General features: G+C 43.4%; 1 long non-coding RNA gene across 1 annotated transcript in view; it reads right to left on the reverse strand.

Annotated features, from left to right (window-relative positions):
* The window catches only part of LOC115942392 (uncharacterized), a 21080-nt gene extending 10903 nt beyond the window's left edge, over positions 1-10177 (reverse strand). Inside the window, exons 1-3 of the long non-coding RNA XR_004076997.2 lie at positions 10078-10177; positions 9237-9319; positions 8859-8919 (exon numbers count right to left, since the gene is read on the reverse strand). This is a non-coding gene — a long non-coding RNA (uncharacterized LOC115942392). The remainder of the gene's footprint in view (positions 1-8858; positions 8920-9236; positions 9320-10077) is intronic.
* Between the last annotated feature and the right edge of the window lie 605 nt (positions 10178-10782).

The raw sequence follows: 10782 nt of genomic DNA on the forward strand, positions 1-10782 counted from the left end.
GAGGCCTGCTTCTCCCTCTCCCACTCCCCCTGTTTGTGTTCCTTTTCTCACTGTGTTTCTCTCTGTCAAATAAATAAATAAATAAATCTTATTTGTTATAGGATACATAATATAAAAAGTTGTAAATTATGACATCAAAATTTTAAAATGGGGGGAGCGAAAGAATCAAGTTTTTATATATAATCAAAGTTAAGTTGTTATCAGTTTGAAGTGGACTGTTATATCTATAAGATGTTATATTTATAGGATGTTTTATGTAACCCCCATAGTAACCACAAAGCAAAAACCTACAATAGACACACAAAAAATAAACAGGAGGGAATCAAAGCATACCACTATGGAAAACCATCAATTCACAAAAGACGACAGCAAAAGAGGAAAAAAGGAACAAGTGAACAAAGCAGCCAGAAAACAATAATGTGGCATTAGTAAGTCCTTACCTATCAACAATTAGTTTAAATGTAAATGCATTAAATTCTCCAGTCAAAAGGAGCACCTGGTGGCTCAGTTAAACATCCAGCTCTTGATTTCGGCTCAGGTCATCATCATCTCAGGGTCATGAAATCAAGCCCCACATTGGGCTCTGTGCTGAGTGTGGAGCCTGCTTAGGATTCTCTCTCCCTCTATCTCTCTCTCTCTCTGCCCTCCCCCCCCGCCCTGACTAACATGATCTCTCTCTCTCTCTAAAAAAAAAGAAAGACAGGGTGCCTGGCTGGCTCAGTCAGTTGAGTGTCCAACTCTTGGTTTCGACTCAGGTCATGGTCTCAGGGTTTAGGATATAGCTCCACCTTGGGCTCCACACTCAGCGGGGAGTCTGCTTGGGATTCTCCCTCCCTCCCTCTCCCTCTCTCTCTGCCCCTCCCCCCCAAATAAATAAATAAATCTTTAAGAAAAAAAAGGCACAGAATGGCTGAATGGATTTTTTTTTTTAAAAGGCAAGATCCGACTTATATGCTGCCCACAAGAGACTCATATAAGCTTTAAGGACACACATAAGCTCAAAGTGAAAGATGGAAAAAGGTTTTCCATGCAAACAGAAACCAAAAGAGAGCAGCAGTAGCTATCCTTAACATCACACAAAATAGATTTTAAGTCAAAAACTGTAACAAGAAACAAAGAAAGTCATTGTATAAAAAAAGGGTCATTTATCAAAAGGATGTAAAAATTCTAAACGTATAGATTACCTTTAAAAAAAAATCAGAAAGGGGCACTTGGGTGGCTCAGTTGGTTAAGCGCCTGCCTTCAGCTCAGGTCATGATCTCCAGGTCCTGGGATGGAGCCCTGCATTGGGCTCCCTGCTTAGCAGGGAATCTGCTTCTCCCTCTCCCTCTGCCTGCCACTCCCCCTGCTTGTGCTCTCTCTGTCAAATAAATAAATAAATAAATGCAATCTTAAAAAAAAATAAAAAAGAAAACATAGGGGAAAATCTCCTTGACATTGCCCTTGGCAACAACCTTTTGGATATGACACCAAAAGCACAAGCAATGAAAACAAAAATAAATGAGTGGGACTACATAAAATTTAAAAGATTCTGCACAGTAAAAGAAATAATCAACAAAATGGAAAGGCAATCTATAGAATAGGAGAAAATATCTGATAAGGAATTGAAGTTATAAATATGTAAGGAACATATACAACTCAATCGCAAAAAAACCCCAAATAATCTGATTTTAAAATGGACAAAGAACCCAAAGAGACATTTTTCCAAAGAAGATATACAGATGGCCAACAGGCACATGAAAAGATAGACATCATTAATAAGCATCAGGGAAATGCAAATCAAAACCACAATGAGATATCATCTCACACCTGTTAAATGTCCATTATTAAAAAGACAAAAAGTAACAAGGGTTAGCACCATTGTGCACTGTTGGTGGGAATGTAAATTGGTACCATCACTATGGAAGACAGTGTGGAGGTTCCTTAAAAAATTAAAAATAGTACTACCATATGATCCAGTAATTCCACCTCTGGGTATATATTCAAAGGAAATAAAATCACTATCTTTTTTTTTTTTTTTTTTTTTAAAGAGGTGGGGAGAGGGGGCACCTGGGTGGCTCAGTCGTTAAGCATCTGCCTTGGGCTCAGGTCATGGTCCCAGGGTCCTGGGATCGAGCCCCGCATCGGGCCCCCTGCTCGGCGGGAAGCCTGCTTCTCCCTCTCCCCCTCCCCCTGCTTGTGTTCCCTCTCTCGCTGTGTCTCTCTCTGTCAAATAAATAAATAAAATCTTTAAAAAAAAAAAAAGAGGTGGGGTGAGGAGCAGAGGGAGAGGGAGAGAGAGAATCTTAAGCAGGCTCCACATCCAGCACGGGGCCCACCATGGGGCTCGATCTCACAATCCTGAGATCATGACCTGTGCCAAAATCAAGAGTTGGACGCTTAACCAACTGAGCCACCCAGGCACCCCTGAAATCGCTATCTTGAAGAGATATTTGTGCCCTCATGTTCACTGCAGTTTTATTCACAATAGCCAAGACATGGAAGCATCCTAAATGTCCATTGATGAGTGAATGGATAAAGAAAATGGAGACACACACACACACATAAACACACACATACATATAGTGGAATATTATTCAACCACAAAAGGGTGCCTGTGTGGCTCAGTCAGTTAAGAAATCTGCTTTTGGCTCAAGAAGTGATCACGGGTTCCTGGGATTGAGCCCCCAGTCAAACTCCCCACTCAGCAGGGAGCCTGCTTCTCCCTCTCCCTCTGCTCCCACCCCTGCCCATGCTTTCACATGCGCACTCTCTCTCAAATGAATAAATAAAATCGTAAAAAAAAGAAATGGAGAAAATCAAAATAAAATTAAAAAGGTAAAGAAAAATAATGTTTAAGGCAAATAAAACAACAGAATGTAAAACTATAGAAATAAAAAACTATAGAAATCATCAATATTTGGTTTTATGAAATATTTAGCAAAATTCAAAGTTAGCTGAATTTTGTAAGTAAAATCACAAATGAGAAAGAAAACAATTTTTTTTTAATTTAGGAAGAACTGGGGTGCCTGGGTGGTTCAGTCCATTAAGCAGTCAACTCTTGACTTCAGCTCAGATCATGATCTCAGGGTTGTAAGATTGAGCCCTGTGAGAGGCCCTGTGAGAGACTCCGTGCTGGGCATGGAGCCTGCTTAAGATCCTTTCTCTCCTCTGCCTCTTCCCTGCTCTCTCCTGCTCTAAAATAAATTAAATAAATAAATAGATTTAAGAAGAACTATTACTTATATTCTATTAAATGGAATGTCCAACAGAAAATTTGTAATCAGGGGCGCCTTGGTGGCTCAGTCGGTTAAGCGTCTGCCTTCGGCTCAGGTCATGATCCCAGGGTCCTGTGATCAAGTCCCATGCATCAGGCTCCTTGCTCAGAGGGGAGCCTGCTTCTCCCTCTCCCTCTGCCTGCCACTCCCGCTGCTTGTGCTCTCTCTCTTTGTCAAATAAATAAATAAAATCTTAAAAAAAAAAGAAAATTTGTAAGTTGTTACACAGATATTAGTTTGTATAGTTTCTGATAAGAACTTTACTCTCAACCTTACCTTTGTTCCTCTTTGTATAATTGTCCCTTTTCTGTTTTTAAGACTGCCTTTTTTTTAGATTTTACTTATTTTTATTTGAGACAGGCAGCGCATGTGTGCACCTGGTGGTGGGGCAGAGGGAGAGGGAGAAGCAGACTCCCCACTGAGCAGGGAGCCTGGGCTCCATCCCAGGACCCCAGGATCATGACCTGAGCTGAAGGCAGATGCTTAACCGACTGAGCCACCCAGGCACCCCTAAGACTGCTTTTAAGTTTTATCTCTTTATACTGGTTTTCAGCAATTTTATTATTAATATGCCATGGTATGGTTTTCTTGGTGTTTGTTCTGCTTGGTGTTCATTATACATGGGTTTATAGTTTCCATCAAATTTGGAAATATTTTAGCCATTATTTCTGCAAATACTTTTTCCTGTTTCTTCCTTTAACCCCTCCTTACTTCTCCTTCTTGACTTCCAATGACATGTATGCTAGACCGCTTATATTATCCCACAGATCATAATACTTTGTTCATATATTTTCAGTATTTTTTCTCTCTGTGCCTCACTTTGAATTTGAATTACTATGATTCCAGATTCACTGATTTTTTTTCTGCAGGAACTAATCTCACATACCATATTTTTCATTTTATATATTATATTTTTCATTTTATATATTATATTTTTCATTTTATATATTATATTTTTCATCTCTAGAAGTTGCATTTGGATCCATTTTGTATCTTCCATTTCTATCTTAGGTTTTCCTCTACCTTCTTGAAAATATGGAGTGTATTTATGGAAGCTGTTTTAATATCTTTGTCTTCTCATTCCATCATGTCTGTCATTTCTGAGACTGCTTCTATTGATTGACTTTTCTCTTGCTTATGGATATTTTCCCACTTCTTTGCATACCTGGCAATTTTTTTTTTTATTAGATGCCTGACATTGTGAATTTTATCCCTCCAGTGCTAGATTTTGTTGAATTTCCTCAGTTGATTTTGGATTGTGTTCTGGTGTAATCACATCACTTAGAATCAGTTTGTTCTTTTCAAAGCCTCCTTTGAAGCCAGAGCAGCCTTTAATTTAGTCTAGGGCTAATTCAGCCTTACTACTAAGAAAATAGCTTTCTGAGCTGTCCCTGATGCCTTATGAGATCCTTCTACTCCAGCTGCTGTAGAGCACAAACTATTCCCATCTCCATGGGAGCTCTAGGAATTGTCTGATTTACAGCTTCGTGGTGATCCTTTCCATGGCCTCAGTAGTTTCCTCTTACAAATGCGCAGATCACTCGGGGCGCCTGGGTGGCTCAGTCAGTTAAGTGACTGCCTTCAGCATGGGTCATGATCCCGGGGTCCTGGGATCGAGCCCCACATCGGGCTCCCAGCTCCGCGGGAGGCCTGCTTCTCCTTCCCCCACTCCCCCTGCTTGTGTCCCCTCCCTCGCTGTGTCTCTCTCTGTCAAATAAATAAATAAAAATCTTTAAAACAAAAACAAATGTGCAGATCAGTCAACCAAACACTTAAGGGGGTCTCTCTGTAAATATACAGAGCTCTCTCTTTGTGAAGTTCCCTCCCCTCCTTTACTCAGCCCCACAAGTTCTATCTGCATTGACCTCTCCGAGGGAACTCCAATTTATATTTACAGCCTGAAGTGTTAGTTCCTTTTCCCTGCACTCAGTCCATCCAGGCAGTATACTGAGTCAATTGTAAAACTCACCTCATTTGTTTTTCTTCTCTCAGGGATCACAGGTCTATTCTACCTGCTGTCCACATTCCAAAAACTGTTATATATTTTGTCCAGAGTTCTAGCTGCTTAAGGCTGGAGGGTAAATCCAGGCCCTATTATACTCTATCATGTCTGGAAGCAAAGTCAGCTCCCATCTTTCTTTCTTTCTTTTTTTAAGATTTTATTTACTTATTTGAGAGAGAGAGAGAACGTGCGAGAGAGCACAAGTTGGGGTGGGGCGCAAAGGAAGAGGGCCAAGCAGACTTTCATGTGGGGCTCGATCCCAGAACCCCGGGATCATAAGCTGAGCAGAAGGCAGGTTAACCAAATGAGCCATCCGGGCACCCCAAAGTCAGCTCATTTCAATCAAAAACAGAAATCAGACAGAAGTCACCTCTTTTATTTAATTTATGGCAATTGTTATTAGCACAATAGAAAAAAATATCAAGGTGACACTGTTATGTATTTAGCAAATTCAAACAAACTACCTATACTGTGCCAAGATTATTCCTGGTCTTGCAAGTCTCAATGTGGTTCTTTGAGAGTTGTAGTTAAGAATAAAATGTTCCAGGAGCGCCTGAATGGCTCAGTCATTAAGCGTCTGCCTTTGGCTCAGGTCATGATCCCAGGGTCCTGGGATGGAGCCCTGCATCGGGCTCCCTGCTCCAAGGGAAGCCTGCTTCTCCCTCTCCCACTCCCCCTGCTTGTGTTCCCTCTCTCGCTGTGTCTCTCTCTGTCAAATAAATAAATAAAAATCTTTAAAAATAAAAAAAATAAAGAATAAAATGTTCCAGTGCTCAATAAACAGGACAGCTTGGCGAATCTATGTAAAGAAACCAGTAAGACAATGACCCACACTTCTCTGCCTATTTCAATCAATGCTTAGTTATGAAGTTACAATCATGTTGCCCTCTTACACTTCATTACCACTAAAGATCCTTTATATCATATTTTTCTTATTTTTAAATGTATACTGTTTCTGCATGTTCGCTATAGAAAAAATTAGAATATACAGATAAAAATAGAATGAACATTCACCCAAAATTTGCACACAGATTGTAGGAGATAACAATTAAAATACCATATTCCAAAAAACTAAAACTCCTTGGTGAATTTTAATAAAATAAAACTAGCAAGAATATGGGGGCACTTGGGTGGCTCAGTCAGTTAAGCATCTACTATCTGCCTTTGGCTCAGGTCATGATCCAAGAGCCCTGGGATGGATCCGAACTGGGCTCCCTGTTCAGTGGAGTCTGCTTTTCCCTCTCCCTCTGCCCCTCTCCCTGCTTGTGCTCACATGTGCTCTCTCACTCAAATAAATAAATAAAATCTTTAAAAAAACTAGCAAGGGTCGCCTGGGTGGCTCAGTCGGTTAAGCGTCTGCCTTCGGCTCAGGTCATGATCCCAGGGTCCTGGGATTGAGCCCCGCATCAGGCTCCCTGCCTGCTTCTCCCTCTCCCGTTCCCCCTGCTTATGTGCTCTCTCTCTCTGTCAAATAAATAAAATCTTTAAAAAAAAAAAATAGCAAGAATATGAATGACCATTTAAACAGACATATCATAATTAGGAAATCTGTTTGATATGGGGCTATAATCAGAAAAAATGACTCTCTCAAATAAATAAATAAATCTTTAAAAAAAAATGACAAATGAAATTGAATCAAGATCCCAGAAACAGACTCAAAATATCAGACCATAAGCATAAGCACCTACTGTACAAAATAAGCAACACATATGAAACATTAGGTAATAAATCTTGGCAAATGGATTAATAACAAGTCTTTAATACCCACAGTTAACTATTTAAAGCTGCAGATGTGTTAGAGAACCAAAAAATTTTTATTTTAATGGATGATAAATTTATAACTATTAAAGAAAAATAAAATGCATTTTCTATTATAAGATAGATATATTTTATAGAAAGATATATACAAAAACTTCAGCACAATAAAATGGAATAGGACTGTACCACAAATAACACAGACTGTAGAAAAATATGCAAGGCAAATATGATTGAAAAAGCTCATTAAAAGTATGAAGATTTGAATCTTATATAAAAGAGAAGGTCTCAGCACCCATCACAAATTTAAATATTTTTAAAGTATCGTTATTGACCAGACCTTGGAAATAAATGCACCCAGATACTGCATTTGCATTTCAAATTGGTCCAATGTCTCTAAGTACCAACTGGCAGGCTACAAAGCTGTTTACACCTTTGACCTAATCATTTCACTTCTAGGAATATAGTCCTAAGGAAACCTGCATTCTGGGCAAAAGTGTTTATGGTAGTACGGTTTTGAATAGTTTAGACAAACAAGATTTAGAAACCTTCAAAACCTTAGGATGCCAAAAACTACAGCTACAGAAATAATTACTCTAAGATATTTTAGTGGAATATTATACACAACAATATTAACAATTTTAACCATCTACTGAGCACTTGCTATGTGCCAGGTACTGTGCTGGGTGTCTTGAGTATTCTATTTTGTATTTGCATTTAATTGCTTAATAGTCTCTACCTTAGGTAGATAGCTACAGATGGAGAAATTAAGGCTCAGAGAGATTTTGTAATGGGCTCAAGTTTGCAGTTAATAATAGCAGACAACTCAGATCTGTCTGACTTCAAAATCTTTCAAAAACTCCTTCCACTTTATCATGAAGTTGCAGGATCCAAATAGGGCAAATCCCAAAGTTCATAGAAAAATATCAGGAAACATAAACCTTTGAGGACACAGGATGCAGTAATCAAAATTAGATGCTCTTTTACTGGCCACCTATAGAGATCTTTCCAGGAAGATTTGTAATTGTGATTACAATATAAATTTCAACACTGTACTCGGGCGCCTGGGTGGCTTAGTTGGTTAAGCGACTGCCTTCGGCTCAGGTCATGATCCTGGAGTCCCAGGATCGAGTCCCGCATCGGGCTCCCTGCTCGGCAGGGAGTCTGCTTCTCCCTCTGACCCTCCTCCCTCTCATGCTCTTTGTCTCTCATTCTCTCTCTCTCAAATGAATAAATAAAATCTTTAAGAAAAAAAAAATTTCAACACTGTACTCTTTAAGTACCGTGTGTTTTAGTTGATGTAATACCATTTTCAGTCAAAAATTTCATGCACCTGCCTTGGTCCTCCTTCCAAACCCTTTCTCCGTACCTTCCTTCTGTCTCCTTGACACCCTTGTTGTCACATGTACCCTCCTCTTGTTCCATCAATTCCTGCCGGTCTCTTGCCTTCTCTCATCTCTTTCCCCCATCCCCCATGCCTTCCCTGCAAAGAGGCCGATCTTTCCGCTGTGGAAGGGACCAAGCACATCTCTCCAGAGTTGGGAAAGAAAATTCTAAACTGATGAAACAAATAGTCCTGAAAGCTCATTGCTGGGTGCTAAACAGAGCAGAAAGATACTGAAGAGGGTGGATCCCGCAACTCCAGGAGACCACATCCCAGACAGAGGGGACTGAAGTCCAAGGGGCCCAGGATTCCTTCACTATATCGAAGGCATGAATTTAAAATGCAACTGGTAGAAGAACAACTGTGGATTTTTAAACAGTGTCATCAGGAAAAGCCTCACATACAGAATACTTCAGTGATTGATAATGCAAGAGAAGAGAGAAAATCTACCTGCATTTACCTAGGACTGTCCACAGGAGACAGACAGGACTCGGTGACTTCTAATCTCTGGAAAAGTGCACCTTATAAAGGAGGAGAAATTCACACTCTGTCACACCCCAGCTGAAGCAAAGGGTACACACACAAGAGAAACAAACAGGAAACGGCTTTGTCTCCTAACAGTGTCTTTTAATGTGCCTTTTTAAGCCCCTGGACAACCAACATCCCAGAAAGATCTTGAAGTTTTCCAGGATCTCCAAAGGTTATATGAATAGCTTCATCTGGGGCCCTTTAAAAAACAGACACACACACACACACACACACAAAACCAGTCCATAGTAAACAAACAAACAAAAACACCTTACATCTAATTCAATACTTCCCACCCCTCAGGCCTGACCTGTGGCTGGAGGATCCACATTGGATAAGAAGGCATGTGTGGTGTGCCATTTCTCTGGCTACCTCATCCACCGCTCCTGGCTCCTGCGGGATTGGGTTAGGGGGGAGGGAAAGGTCTTTTAACCTAGTCTGGTACCGTTTGTGATCTCTTGACTAACAGTGGACCGATGTTTAAGTGTTAGGTCTTTTTTCCTTTTCTTTTCTTTTTTCAGGCCAGGAAGAGCACTGGGCCCCACCCGGCGGGAGGACCCCTCGGGGGAAACAGAGGGGCTCGGCCCACACCCGAGGGTAGGTCGTGGGGGGGGCATTTCCGCGGAGGAGGGGCGGCGCCGGGGGGGGGGGGTCTGGCACCCCAGGGCACGCCCTCAGGTCCGTGGAGAAGGCTTTCTCGCGAGGGCACGTCACCGCCACCGACTGTCCCCACCGGCGGGAAGGCATTCAGAGACGCCAGGACGTTGGGCAAGGGTGCGGTACCGGCAAGCCTAGGACATCGCAAGCGTCTGCGGTGGGAGCCATAAACCCCGTGCTGCCACAGGCTCGTCCCCTTGCCTTCCTCGTCTCCTTGAAGTCTTACTGAGCATCCCGTGTTGCCTGGAAGTTCGCTTTTCGGGCAGGAAAGGAGCCCAAGCGTACACACATATCGGCCACAGGGTAGCTCTCAAAGATGGCCAAAGCGCCGCGTGGCTGGCTCTGCCCGCCACCATAGCTCACAAGGCCGCGTTCAACCCACCACCATCGCTCACACGGCCGCATGCAACGCGGCAAAGACGACACGCGGTGCGCCCGGGAAACAGCGGGACGACGAGGCCGCCCCCAGAATGGGACCGGTGTGCCACCCTTACCTACTCCACCCGGCTCCTCCGACACTCCGCCGCCGCCGCTGCCGCCTCAGCGGGTCGCTGGGAAGGGGAAACCACGCCTCCGCTCGGCCTCCCGCTCCTGAGCGACCCCGACGCCGCCTCAGGCGCTGCGGGGGCACCACCGAGGGCCGCGAGAGACGCGCGCCGGCGCCAAGGCTGCGCGCGCAGCTGCACGGCCCTCCAGCCGCACACCGCCGCGAGGGTGACACGCGGTCTCCTGGGAGAGCGCTGCGAACGAGGACCCGGCCCCGGAGGCAGAGGGCGCCGGACTCACCAGCCCCACACGCTCCCCCAACCTGCAACCCCACCTCCTCCTTCCACAGGCTGCCAGTGCGCGGGGAGCACAGGTGAGGAGCGGTGGGCAGAGCGAGAAGAGCGGCCCCTTCCGCCTGAATGCCGCTCCCTCCTGTGGTGTGGCTTAGGCCCAGCCAGGGAGAGCGTCGTCACGTCCATGAGTACTTCAAATGCTAGGTCTTCAGAGAGGAAGCATCTGTGGGTTCTTCAGAAGGCCCACGGGTACCTTTGTAGTGCATGGTTCCCTGATGTGGGTGATGTCTTCTCTCACTAATTTATTGTGATCCACCCCCTTGGCTTCTGACCCCTGGAGATAACCCCCACTTTGCCTTACTGCTAGAGTCCTGGCAGCTAGCCCTGCGGGACAGGATCCCAACAAGGCAGCTCAAAGCC

Source organism: Leptonychotes weddellii, chromosome 1 (genome assembly GCF_054177405.1).
Source record: "Leptonychotes weddellii isolate Sample4059 chromosome 1, ASM5417740v2, whole genome shotgun sequence".
NCBI classification, from domain to species: domain Eukaryota; kingdom Metazoa; phylum Chordata; class Mammalia; order Carnivora; family Phocidae; genus Leptonychotes; species Leptonychotes weddellii.